General features: G+C 44.9%; 1 protein-coding gene across 2 annotated transcripts in view; it reads right to left on the bottom strand.

Moving 5' to 3' along the window:
* LOC138371342 (peptidyl-prolyl cis-trans isomerase-like) overlaps positions 1-13,948 on the bottom strand; it is an 87,926-nt gene that overhangs the window by 47,136 nt on the left and 26,842 nt on the right. The window contains exon 1 of one of the 2 annotated variants that reach the window (XM_069336131.1): positions 8,592-8,691. The exons of the other annotated variant lie outside the window; for it this stretch is intronic. The gene's annotated coding sequence lies outside the window, so the exon portion shown is untranslated. Of the gene's footprint in view, positions 1-8,591; positions 8,692-13,948 lie in introns of those variants that run through there. 2 annotated transcript variants of the gene reach the window in all.

The raw sequence follows: 13,948 nt of genomic DNA, 5'->3' as shown, positions 1-13,948 counted from the left end.
TTGGCTTTCGTGTACTAAGGGAGGTGGCAGCTCGAAGCCAGTATTCCAGCACCACTAATATTTTATTTTGCTATCACTGTAACTTACTTGTCTTAACGTAACTTTTCATTTGCCAGTGATTATTCATATTATTTTGTTTGTTGACTTATCTTGCATATTTTATGTGATTACCTTTATTCATGCCTTGTTTTTCTAGAGTAATTAAAATTTCATTGTTTATATACTTGTGTTTTGTGTGTCTTCCCATTACCTTACCACAGACGAAAGGACCAACTTTTTTTTTTTTTTTTATGTGACGAGGCCCTGCCCCTAGCTTTTGAAACAGCCGAACAGCAACGCTTTACCGTCACAGTATGTATGTGTATAAAGTACATATGGAAGCTGATCAGAAATACATTTCACCTTTGTAAATGCACATTAATGACACTATGTAAAAGACACATCGAACACTTTATGTAAGGCATACGTAAATCTGGGTATCTATGTATTTACGTATGTAGGTTAGCTTAGCATTTTAAAAGCCCCGAATCAAATTCTGTGGTTGATTGTTCAATAAACCCTTGAACTATATGTTTAACACATCTCTAACCCTGTCCATGGAGGACAGAAGAAAATGTATATATGCTGGTTAGCATTGTAAATGTGTGGCCATATTTGTGGTAGAAAAAATTAATAAATAAAAAAAAAAAGCTTGATTTGGGTGACATTTTTCAGCAAAACTTTGCAATTCTTCCTATGCTGCACTCATTTTCTTAATAAATGAGGAAGGGACTTCCTCTACTCTATATCAACAACCCTCATACCTTTTTCGTGTTTATGAATGAACTCTTTGTTTTTCCTCTATGGTCATCCTCACATGTGCTTTCTTAGGTTGAACCTTACCACCGACTTTCTTGAGACCCATTATGTGATATATAATAATTACTTTTTATGTTCAAAAAACAAAAATAATTAAATTCTTTACAAGCACAATCGTCACTAAGCAGGCAGCTCTGGTAAACTGAGGCCGGGTCGGCTGTGCCTCCAGGAATCACGGGATTGGTCGACCCATATGCGTATCAACAAAGTCGCTTGTCGAGGCAAAGGACGTAAGTCAAGTTGCATTTTCCGACGAAATTTACGTCGTAACTCAAAAAATTCGTAAGCAAGGGCAGTTGTAAGTCCAGGTGCCACTGTACTTGATGCACACAACACTTCTAGTAAATCCACTTTCAACTTCCTTTATAAGCTGAACTTTTTATTCAAAAGTCATCACAACCTGTTTTCTCTTGGCTCTACCACTTGTTGAAGCCATGAACAACAGATTTCCTGCATTTCCTGATATATTACCAGGATGCAAAAAAAAAAAAAAAAACATTGAATGTAATGAACACCAGTTTTTGGGTGAGACCCGGAGGCTCCCGGAGCTATCCAGATTGATATGGATATACTGTATTAGACTTTGGCATCAGTCAAGTAAATGGAGTTCTTAGGCCTACCGGGGACCATGAGCCAGAATCTGGCCCCTTCAGAGGCACAAGGAGCCTCTGAAGGGACCTATAGAAATGCACATGTGGTTTCGAGCATTCTATTTCTGCCATCGACCGGGTCAGGCACCCAAAAAGGTAAATGCCCCAAAACAAACCCTATTCTGGTTAAAACTACTACTGAAATTCAAACGAGTGAACAGAAATCCCCAAATGAAAACAAGCAAACGAGCATGACGTCACCACGTGCCGCTCCGCTGTCTGCCCAGCTCCCTTCTCACTGGGAAGGGAGTAGGGGGAGCCCCAGACTCCTTGTGCCGGCTATCTACACCCCAGTTCTGAGGCTGGATGTCAAAACATGCAAAAAAAAAAACGCCTACTGGAGGGATGGAGGGTTGCAGGCGATGAGTCACAATAACGTGGCTGAAGAATGTTGACCAGACCACACACTAGAACATAAGAACAAAGGTAACTGCAGAAGGCCTATTGGCCCATACGAGGCAGCTCCTATCTATAACCACCCAATCCTACTCATATACTTGTCCAACCCGCACTTGAAACAATCGAGGGACCCCACCTCCACCACGTTACGTGGTAATTGGTTCCACAAATCAACAACCCTGTTACCGAACCAGTATTTACCCAAGTCTTTCCTAAATCTAAACTTATCCAATTTATACCCAATTATAGAAGGTGAAGGGACGACGACGTTTCGGTCCGTCCTGGACCATTCTCAAGTCGATTGTGATGAGGAAGTTGATGCAGGCAATAAATAGGCAAGAGAGAGGTGAGGAGCAAGGTAAGGTGTAGTAGAGGGGATAATAGTAGGAATAAGAACTGCAGAAGGCCCATTGGCCCATACGAGGAAGCTCCTATTATAACCACCGAATGAGAAGGGGAATGAGTAATTGGAATAAGAAGAGGATAGCAAGGGAACGTAAGAGAAAACAATGAACAGAAAAAAGAGAGAAGAGGGAAAGAAAAGGAAAGAGAAAGATAAATGGAAGGGTAAGCTTATGTTAGGTCACATATGTTAGAAAGATTAGAGCATTTGAGTATATATTGTGAAAGGGAAGAGTCAACAGCAACAAAGCCAGGACTAAAGTTCATGTTGGGTACGTTGTGTATTAAAACCGATTCAACAAGATGGCGTCTGTGTAGAGTAAGGCAGGAAAGATTATTTTGGAGGAAGACCAATCAATAGGATAATTAGAATCCCTCATATGACAGAAGAGAGCATTGTTAGTGTCTGCAGACTTTAACATTTCTCTCGTGTTCTTTAAGTCTGTCATTAAGAGTACGGCCAGTTTCGCCAAAGTATTGGAGAGGACAAGACGAACAGGATATAGATTAGACACCAGCAGCATTAGAAGCAGGAGGAGCAGTATGAACTAGATTGCTACGAAGTGTGTTAGTTTGTTGAAAGGCGAGTTTAATGTCTAGAGGACGAAAGATATTGGTAAAAGTTTTGAGTTCAGATATGAAGGGAAGGCATAGTACAGTGCTACTAGTGTTGGAGGCAGGTTTAGGATGAAAGAAATTTCGTTTAGCTTGAGATAGAGGGTTGCCAGGGAGTCTCTCGGTCTCACCCAGAAACTGACGTTTCATTACATTCAAGGCTGATTTTCTGGGGGAGGGAGAGACCCCTTTGTTTCGCCTGAGCTACTTACCCAAAGAAAAAACGTGGGACTAACCCGGGAGGCAGTCGCCACTTGCATACCAACCCGAAAACAAAGCAACAGGCCGCAACCGCTGACCAAATGCGACACACGCCCAGCTAGGGCCAGGAACATTGTCCTGGCGAGTGCTCGCTAGGCAAGCACTGGTCACAAAGCCCCAGCCAAGAGACAACGCGTCCGTAAAAACATTGAGCGAGGGCTCAGGTAGGCACCGAGGCACTGAACCCTGAAAACACGAAGAGGAAGCCGACGACGCAACAACCGACACAAGGCCCCCTGAAGGCAGAACCCAGCGATCGTGAGAGAGGCGAAAGAGACGTCCCTGAAGGAGCCAGAACAGACAACATAGCCAAACTCAACCCGACAGGTAGACCAACACAGTAAAGTTCAGACTCCCGCACAAATCATCGACAAACTGTCGAGTGACCTGAGAGCACCCCAGAAACAATTGAAGGCAGGACTGAAGCTGAAGTAGAGACTCCGGAGGGAGAGACAAGGAAGCAGTCTGAGAGTCCAACACAAGACCCAACCAAGTCCGAACATGAGAGGGAACCAGATGGGACTTCCTCCAGTTCACTAGGAATCCAAACCCGGCGAGCTGGGAAAGCACCAAATCCCTTGCAAACAGACACGCAGATTGGCTGGGAGCCTACACCAGCCAGTCGTCGAGGTAGGCAAGCACCCAAACCCCTAACATACGCAGACGGGCCACCACGACAAAGGTAAGGCGTGTAAACACGAGAAGAGCCAGATCCCACTCGAATGGGAGGCAACAAAAGCAGTAACTGAGATGCCCCACAAGAAAATCGAGCCAGTCCCTGAACCCCGGATAAATTGGAATGTGCCAATATGCGACCCGGAGGTCCAGGGGCACCATGCAAGCGCCTGGCTCCAAAAGCAGCTGGACCTGGGACAGACTAGTCATCCGACAGGAGGGGCAAGAAACCCAGGGGTTCAGACGTGACAAGTCCAGAATGAACCACAGGTCCACATACGGGACTGGGAACAGACGGGAAACCCATCCGATGGATGTCATCGTTTCGACCATGCCCAAGTGCAGCCGCTCCAAGATGACTCGACAGAACGCAGAAAAGGAGGCCTGCCCCACTAGCCCTGAACTCCCTGAAGGAGAAGGGGCCACCCCCCCCCCCCAATTGCCACGTCAATGGGGCGAACAGCGAAAGGGCCGACATCCCTTGCGAGAACCCGACTTACACACAGAGCGATCACACCGATCAGATGAAGACAGGTCCGAAGGTGGTGCCAGCTCAAAAACTGGCACCACCAGCCGAACATGATGAGAGGAATCACGAGCCTTGGCATAACCTCTCTGGGAAGAACCCCCCACCACCTCGGGCCTCCTGGAGAACCAACAAGTCCAACATCGGACAGCAACTAGAAGAGGCTGCCTGCAGGTACTGTAGAAACTCACTAATGCGGGATCTGCCAATTCAGAAAACGCCCTAATCCGGCAAAAATCGTGGCCAGATAAAGTTATCTCCCTATCCGGCCAAACTGTTTATAGAAGCCAGACTGGCGGATATTTGGACGGATCAGCGTATAATGATAAGAGAGTTTGATACCTAAAAATCTCTCCAAAACCAAGGGTCTACTTGCCACCGAATATAAAATGTGAACCTTTACCACTGAGAGATAAGCCCGGCCTAACACTCTTTGTACACCACCACCAGGAAGAGAGGGAGTCATGAAGGGAGGGAGGGAGTCATCCTCACTGCTGTTCTTCCTCCCACACTCACTTCCTCACCCCCCCACATCCCATACACTCTCTTTGCTCCACTGGTCACATAGCCTGCCTGCCTGCCTGCCTACCTCCCAGTCTCTCCCTCCCTCCCTGCCTACCTACCTACCTCCCTTCCTGCCTACCTCCCTCCCTCCCTCTCTCCCTCCCTCCCTCCCTGCCTGCCTGCCAGCCTGCCTGCCTGCCTGCCTGCCTGCCTGCCTGCCTCCCTCCCTCCCTCCCTCCCTCTCTCCCTCCCTGCCTGCCTGCCTGCCTGCCTCCCTGCCTGCCTGCCTGCCTCCCTGCCTGCCTGCCTGCCTGCCTGCCTGCCTGTCTCCCTGCCTCCCTCCCTGCCTGCTTCCTCCCTCCATGCCTGCCTGCCTGCCTGCTTCCCTCCCTCCCTGCCTGCTTCCTCCCTCCATGCCTGGCTGCCTTCCTCCCTGCCTGGCTGCCTTCCTCCCTGCCTGCCTCCCTCCCTCCCCCTGCCTGCCTCCCTCCCTTCCACACTGCCTGCCTGCCTTTCCCTCCCCCCTGCCTGCCTGCCTTTCCCTCCCCCCTGCCTGCATGCCTTTCCCTCCCTCACTCCCTGCCCCCCTCCCTCCTCCTTGCCTGCCTGCCTGCCTGCCTACCTCCAAGTCTCTCCCTCCCTCCCACCCTGCCTGCCTTAACCGCCCCACATCCTGTACTGTCACAAAGTACGTTAATCCAGAAAACGTGCTAATCCGGCTGGGGATGCTTCCCATATAGTCCGGATTAGCGAGTTTATGCAGCACTGCCCAACCGCAGACTCTGCAGACAGCAAAGGACAAAAAGGTGAAGAAAACCTAAGAGCCAAGGCCCAAGCAGATTCAAAGGAGGAAGCGAGAACCACCTGCTGACACACGAGACGCGAAGCGAAAAACAGACCCACCACATTCCTCAGGATCGTCGCAAACAGCATAAAAAAATGCGTCGCCGAGATCCAGGCACAAGACCCAGGAACAGCCCCAAGCACTTCCACATCCTCAAGTCAATCCGAGGATAGCTCCAGGAGGAAAAAGAACTGCAAGACCATAGACAACAGGCCACGAGCGTGCAAGTCCTCAGCAACCAGTGCAGCTGAAAGGGAGGGAACCTGCACGTGGAGCTGCACTACACCAATATTCCGAGGAAGGGCAGGGGTGAAAATGCATGCATTGAGGTGCGCAAACTCGCCCCCCCTCCCCCCCCCCCCCCCCCCGAGGGAAACCTGGACTACCATTAGCGCCTCGTGCCATTCTAGCGTGCGGGAATGACAGAAAGTATAGCAAGCCTCCAACAAAAACAAGGGGCAGTTTGCTAGCCAGGACGACTCCAGAACCTCATAACAAACCCGGTAAAGAGATGAAGACCCAAACCTGAATGAAGACGGATTCATGATGGAGGCAGAATCCGGGTCCTGGAGGAGGTAAGCTGCAATGGCCTCCTGCACCTCATGAGGCAAGATGTGGGAAGCCGATAACCTCTGGAAGTATGGGACCAATGGACCCGAAGAGACACCAAACCCGAAGAGGGATTGACACAAAACCAACTCGTACGCAGAGGAGGGGTGGAAAAAAAAAACCACTCCTAGTAACAACAAGCCCCGCTCCAAGGGTAAAAAAAAAAAAGCGGGGTCCAATAGGGCCCCAAAGCCCCCAAGTCAACCCCTCCCCAGCCCCGGGAACCTCCACATCAGGACCCGGGGCTGAGTCGTCCTCCAAAGTCCCAGCCTGAAAAGAAAAACCGAATCAGCCGGAAAGGCAGGAAGGAATAGGAACCACTGGTCAGACCCAGATGCCACAGCAGGAAGAACCAACTCAAATGCCTCCATCGCCAGCCCGGAACGGGGCATCCTCCGAGACTGCCCAAGTCACAAAACCAGCTAAACCCTGCTCCGACCCTGAAGTCCTTAGACACTTCGGAGCCGGAAGCAGGGCGGAGGGGGGGGGGGGGACCAGAATGAACCACAGCAGGGAAAGGACGAGGAGGTGCGGACTGAACCAGAGTCAAGGTGACTACCACCCCCAAGTACAGGGGTACCTCGGTTTAAGAGTTTAATCCGTTCCTGGAGACAGCTCGTAACCCGAAAACTCGTAAACCGAAGCTAATTTCCCCAAAAGAAATAATGGGAAATGAATTAATATGTTTCTGACTACCCAAAAAACTAACTTCAAACCAAATTTTATACCTAATTCATCGAAATCTACACTACAAAACTATGTTCAAGTTATTACTTACCCTTGCTGATGACTGCTGTTGGCATATGGAAGATGGTGAGGAGGGGGAGAAGGAGAGATGTTACTGTTTGGAAGGGAAGTCCCCTTCCATTATAACATTAGGCAGTGAGGACTTCTCTGGTGTGCACTCTCTGGCACATTTTGCCTGCATACCACCTGGACCTGCTTGTGGCTCACTGCTTGCTTGTCTTACTAAGAATCTGTCTAAAGACACTTGTTTTTCCCTACATTTTAACAATTGTCTGTAGTAAGACATCACATTGTCATTTAAAAGATCAATACAACGGCCTGCTACAGCTTTATCTGAGCGAGTTTTTTCAACAAAACTTTGCAGTTCTTCCCATACTTCACACATTTTCTTAATGAGGAAGGAACATCCTCTACTCCCAACTATTTTCTTAGGTTGAACCTTACCACTGGCTTTCTTGGGACCCATTGCAAGATATATAATAACAACATTTATGTTCAAATGGCCAAATATCCAACAAAACACTGTAAATCCTGGTGAAGAATTAGGCAGGATAGTCACTGGGCGCGAGGCACTGGTAAACTGAGCGGCGATTGCCGTGCCACCACGTGCTAGTCGGCCCGTACGTGTATCAACACCCTCGTATCCTAAGGCAACCCTCGTATCCCGATACAAATTTTCCGAGCAAATCCTGCTCGTAACTAAAAAAAACTCGTAACCAGGGGGCGCTTGTAAGCTGAGGAACCACTGTACGGGTCTCTATAACCAAAATGGGGCAGCTATCAAAAGAGCGCATTGCAGCAACCTAAACTGTGCATGCAATGCCTGAGCTGCCTGCACCCAAATAGAATCATAAGTGGACTGGGTGAACTGAGTCACAAACAAGTTACAAAACTTTCAGAAATCTGGGTCGAAGGTGTCACCAACCCAACAGGCAGCACGACGGAAGAAAACACAGTGAGAGTCACCCAGAGGCAAGGAGACAGAGCAACCCCTCAAACCCGCACAAAGTGAGAGGGGACCTAAGGGTCACATCTATTAGACCCAAGTGCCCCACGGGAATTCTCATGGCCCTTAAACTGGTATACCATCACTAATGAAAGCCCAGGCAGGGTACTGCGACCCGGCACCCAAGTCTACCAAGAAAACCACTAAATGCTGCAACCTCGGGACATGTCCACTCACGGGGAACTAGTGGAGGTACCACTAAGACTCAATGGTAATAACCGAACACAAGGGGCAACCCCCGCCAGGCTGGGAAACAAAAGAAAAACCCCGCAAGAGGACAACGTACCCAGGCGGAACAGAGCCGGCAGCTATGAGAGGTGATAATTAGCTGTGCAGTTCCAGTGCAAACTATCCCTTCCCAAAGGCAACCAAGGATGCAGAAAAAAACCCCAGCACACTAAGAGTGGCTGATCACCGAGCAGCAAAGGACCAAGCAGAGGTAGATCCCAAGGTGACTTGTGGAAGGTGGCCCTAAGTCCCAAGGGCAGTACTTACTCCTGGCTCACACACACCAAAAAACAGCACCACACCATAAGGCACAGAGCTAGAGGACAAATCTGGAGCCAGAGTCGCACGACCGCTGCCTATCACATCAGCTCACAAACTGGGGTCTGGGGCTCCCCTTTCCCCCTTCTTGGGAGGGGTGGACCTGCGTAGACAGCGGCATGGCACATGGTGACGTCATGCTCGTTTACTCGTTTTCATTTAGGGAGTTCTGTCCACTCATTTGAATTTCAGTAACAGTTTTAACCAGAATAGGGGTTTGTTTTGGGGCGCTTACCTTTTGGGTGCCTGATCCGGTCGATGACAGACATAGAATGCTCCAAACCAAATGTGCATTTCTATAGCCCATTGCTCCTCATGCCTCTCTGAGGGGTCCAGGTTCTGGCTTGTGGTCTCTGGTAGGGCTAAGTACTCCATTCTGAGTACTTTTTGACATACTTTTTGAGTAGCATTTTGACTGATGCCAAAGTCAAATATATATCCATATCAGCCTGGATAGCTCCAAGAAGCCAAAGGGTCTTCCCCCCAAATATATGCCCAGATATAAAATGGTAAGAGGGGAAAAGTCTTTGCACACCGCAGTTAGCCACAAAAACAATACAGGGTCGTCGAGCAGGTGCAGAGGTTGCGCCGCTGCAACGCAGTGGTCGGATGTGAAACTACATAAGCCTCTCGTGAGTTGAGGCGCCGCTTGGGGCCGGACAGCAAACGAATAGATGGAATAAACGAAAGATTGAGGTCCAGCAGTTAGGCTGGGGAGTGTAACATTCCAGAGCTGGGTAAATATTCTGAGAAACATCCCAGAGCTGGGTTAATATTCTGAGAAACATTCCAGAGCTGGGTTAATATTCTGACAAACATCCCAGAGCTGGGTTAATATTCTGACAAACATCCCAGAGCTGGGTTAATATTCTGACAAACATCCCAGAGCTGGGTTAATATTCTGACAAACATCCCAGAGGTGGGTTAATATTCTGAGAAACATCCCAGAGCTGGGTTAATATTCTGACAAACATCCCAGAGCTGGGTTAATATTCTGAGAAACATCCCAGAGCTGGGTTAATATTCTGAGAAACATCCCAGAGCTAGGTTAATATTCTGAGAAACCTCCCAGAGCTGGGTTAATATTCTGAGAAACATCCCAGAGCTGGGTTAATATTCTGAATAACATCCCAGAGCTGGGTTAATATTCTGAATAACATCCCAGAGCTAGATTAACATTCTGAGAAACATCTGAGATATGGGTTAATTTGCTGACAAACATCGCAGAGGGCAGAACTTCAGTACAGTATTGAGCAAACAAACTTTTGAACATGAACAGAGATGCCAAACACAATCCCAAGAATTAGGAACCTCCCTGATGAACATGTACAGAGAAGGATGACAAAGACAAGCCATGGAATTAGGAACGTCCCTGATGAAGAGATTAAAAACTTTCTTTACATTCTTTACAAAGGTTAAGAACAAGTAGGAGAGAAGACTCGGGTATACAAAGTTTAAAAATAAAGAGTATAAGGGCATGAACTTGTAAGCCGTACCCTAGAGTACGAACTCACAAAACCAATCCTTTACTTATTTATTTATTTATTTATTTATTTATTTATTTATTTATTTATTTATTTATTTATGCATATACAAGAATGTACATAAGGAATGTGAGGATACAAATATGGTAATTACAGTCTTGTAAAGCCACTAGCACGCGCAGCGTTTCGGGCAGGTCCTTAATCTAAGAAAATTTTAAGGAGGTAAATACTTGCAAAATTTATAGACAAAAAAATGATAACAGTTACATGAAATGAAAAAAAAGAAGATGAGAGAAAATTGTAGGTACAGTATATTAAAGCACATAGGTAGCTAAGATTGATTGCAATGACAGCTTGAATGGTAGTTGACAAAAATTGGTAGGCACAATACAGCAGAAACAATAAAAGATTGATTGCAATGACAGCTTGAATGGTAGTTGACAAAAATTGGTAGTCACAATACAGCATATGGCTAGCAAATAAAAGAAGACAGCAATGAACACAATGATAAGGTTGTTTGATATTACATAAAAATTAGGAGATTGGGTAACACTAGGTACAGAGCAAATTTAAAGCTCAGTGTAGGAAACTAAGAAGATGAAGTTAGGTACTTTTTGGTTTTGCTTTTAAATAAGGCAAAAGTTTTACAGTTTTTCAATTCACTAGGGAGTGAGTCCCATAGACTAGGTCCCTTAATTTGCATAGAGTGTTTACACAGATTAAGTTTGACCCTGGGGATATCAAAGAGATATTTATTTCTGGTGTGGTGATAATGGGTCCTATTACATCTGTCCAGGGAGAGTTTCAGAGCATGGTTTGCATTTAAGAACAGGGTTTTGTAAATGTAGTTGACACAAGAGAATGTGTGGAGGGAGTTAATATTTAGCAAGTTTAGGGATTTAAACAAGGGAGCTGAGTGTTGTCTGAAAGCTGAGTTAGTTATTATTCTGATAGCAGATTTTTGCTGTGTGATGATGGGCTTAAGGTGGTTTGCAGTGGTAGACCCCCATGCACAGATACCATAATTAAGATAGGGGTAGATTAGTGCATAATATAGTGAGAGGAGAGCCGAGTTAGGAACATAATATCTGATTTTGGAGAGTATACCAACAATCTTTAGAGACTTTCTTAGTTATGTGTTGAATGTGGGTGCTGAAGTTGAGTCTCTTGTCTAGGAATAGGCCAAGAAACTTGCCATCATTTTTATTACTGATGTTAATGTTGTCTATCTGTAGCTGAATTGCATTTGATGATTTGCTTCCAAATAAGATGTAGTAAGTCTTTTCGATGTTTAATGTTAGTTTGTTCGTTGACATCCATAAGTGGACTTTTTTTAATTCATTATTCACAACATTATTTAGTGTATGTGGGTTGAGGTTTGAATAGATAAGGTAGTATCGTCAGCAAACAATATAGGTTTGAGAATATTAGAGACATTAGGCAGATTGTTTATATATATAAGAAATAGAAGAGGTCCTAAGATGCTGCCCTGTGGCACTCCAACGGTAATTGGTAGAGTGGAAGAAGTTGTATCATTGATGGTTACATATTGGTGTCTGTCACTAAGATAGGATCGAATGTAGTCAAGGGCAAGGCCTCGGATTCCATAATGCTGGAGTTTAAGTAAGAGGTAGTTGTGATTAACAGTATCAAAGGCTTTTCTTAGGTCAATGAAGAGTCCAATTGGAAACTCATTTTTGTCAAGGGCTGAGTAGATAACGTCAAGGGGACTAATGATTGCATCGTTGGTGCTCTTTTGGGACCGGAAGCCAAACTGGCAGGGGCTGAGTATGTCGAATTTTACGAGGTAGGAATAGAGCTGTTTGTAAATAATTTTTTCAAATATTTTTGATAGAATGGGTAGATTTGATATTGGTCTATAATTGTTTATGTCAGCCGGATTGCCTCCTTTATGGACTGGCGTTACTCTTGCTTTTTTGAGGATATCAGGGAAGGTGTGACACTCTATAGATTTGTTGAACAGTAGTGCTATGGGTGCGGCAAGGGCATGGAAGGCTCTCTTGTACACAATGGACGGAATTTCACTGGTGTTCCCTGCCTTGGTTTTTAGAGAGTGTATGATGGACACAACATCTGCTGGGCTGATTGGTGAAAGGAGAAGAGAGTTTGGATAGCTGCCTGAGAGATATGTGTTAATATGTGTCTGAGTCTGTGGGATTTTACTGGCAAGATTAGCACCAACCGATGAAAAGAAACTATTAAATTCATTTGCCATTTCTAAATCAGTTGGCGGTATATCCCCACCCCATCCTTGTAGAGTTTTATTTGGTTATGTGAGTGTTGTTTAGTTCCTAGGATACTAGAGATAGTTTTCCAAGTGCTTTTCATGTTGCCTTTTGCTTCATTGAATCTATTCACATAATATACAAGTTTTGCCTTTCTTATGATACTGGTAAGCATTGATGAGTACCTTTTAGCTACTTCCTTTGAAACTAGGCCAATCCTAAGTTTCTTTTCATATTCATGTTTCTTGTTGATTGAGTTGAGAATGCCACTTGTGAGCCATGGATTGTTTAATCTTTTGTCAGTTACTTGCTTGGTAAGAAGGGGACAATGAAGGTTGTAGAGGCTTAGAGTTTTGGAGAGGAAGAGGTTAGCTAATGAATTTATATCATGGGTATTATTGAATTCAGAATCCCAGTTAATATTGTAAAGTGCCTCTGTAAGATTCTCTAAAGCTGATTCACTGTGTAGCCTAAATGAAAGTTTCTTGCTTTTTGGTGGTGTTATGTCCATGTTCGCTATGAGAAAGGTAGGATAGTGGTCAGTTGTTCTGTCGTAGATTATACCAGATACAAGGGGAGCTGTTATGTTTGTCCATATGTGGTCCAAGGTAGTGGCTGATGTTTGAGTGACTCGGGTAGGTTTGGTGATTGTGGGGATTAGCATACAGGAGTTCATGCTGTTAAGGAAATAGTCAACTTGAGAGCAATTTTGTTGACCCAGGTCAATATTAAAGTCTCCTCCCAGGATGATGCGGTTTTTGTTGAGATTGTTGTTTATAATAAGATTCCTTAGGTTGTCTGAGAAAGAAGCTATGTTAGTATTGGGAAATCTATAGATGGCTCCAATAGCCAAAGAGGATTTAAGGGATTTAATTGTAAACTGAGCAAAAGTATATTCACAGTAGTCATCTCTGTCACTAATAACACTGTTGCAGATAAATGTATCTCGGTAATATATAGCTGTGCCACCACCTTTTTTATTAGGCCTACAGTTATGAATGGCTTTATAACCAGCTAAGTTGTAGAGTTGGGTATAGTCTTTATTTAGCCAAGTTTCTGTTAAAATAATGAACGATAGGTTAGTACCTAGTGCTGTGAGCAATGCATTTAAATCGTCAAAATGTTTACCAAGTGATCTAACATTTTGGTTATAAACTGATAGACAGGTGCTATTTTGAAGTTTGTTTTTAGCCTGGTGTGCTGTGAAATACTTGCAATAATGATGATCAATGTGCTGGTTGGTGTAGATATGAGACAGAAGATTTTGATCAGGATCAATATCAGTGTGCATAGAGATGCAGAGGGATCACGATACAAGATACACGATAAAGCAAAACACAAGAATAAGAGCAAATACAATAAAATAGTAACAATTTAGAAGTAAAATAAAGATCCAATAGATAGCCAGGGAGGACACAGAAGTTACATAAAATAAAAAACAAAAAATCAGTAGAGACTGACAATATAAATATAAAATAAAAAATAAAAAGAAAAATAATAATCATAAAAAAAATGATCTTGAAGATAATTAGCTTAGTAATGGTTAATTAACAGGGTAATAAAAAAACCCTAATTT

Source organism: Procambarus clarkii, chromosome 35 (genome assembly GCF_040958095.1).
Source record: "Procambarus clarkii isolate CNS0578487 chromosome 35, FALCON_Pclarkii_2.0, whole genome shotgun sequence".
NCBI lineage: Eukaryota > Metazoa > Arthropoda > Malacostraca > Decapoda > Cambaridae > Procambarus > Procambarus clarkii.
This window is presented reverse-complemented; position numbering and strand designations above follow the sequence as displayed.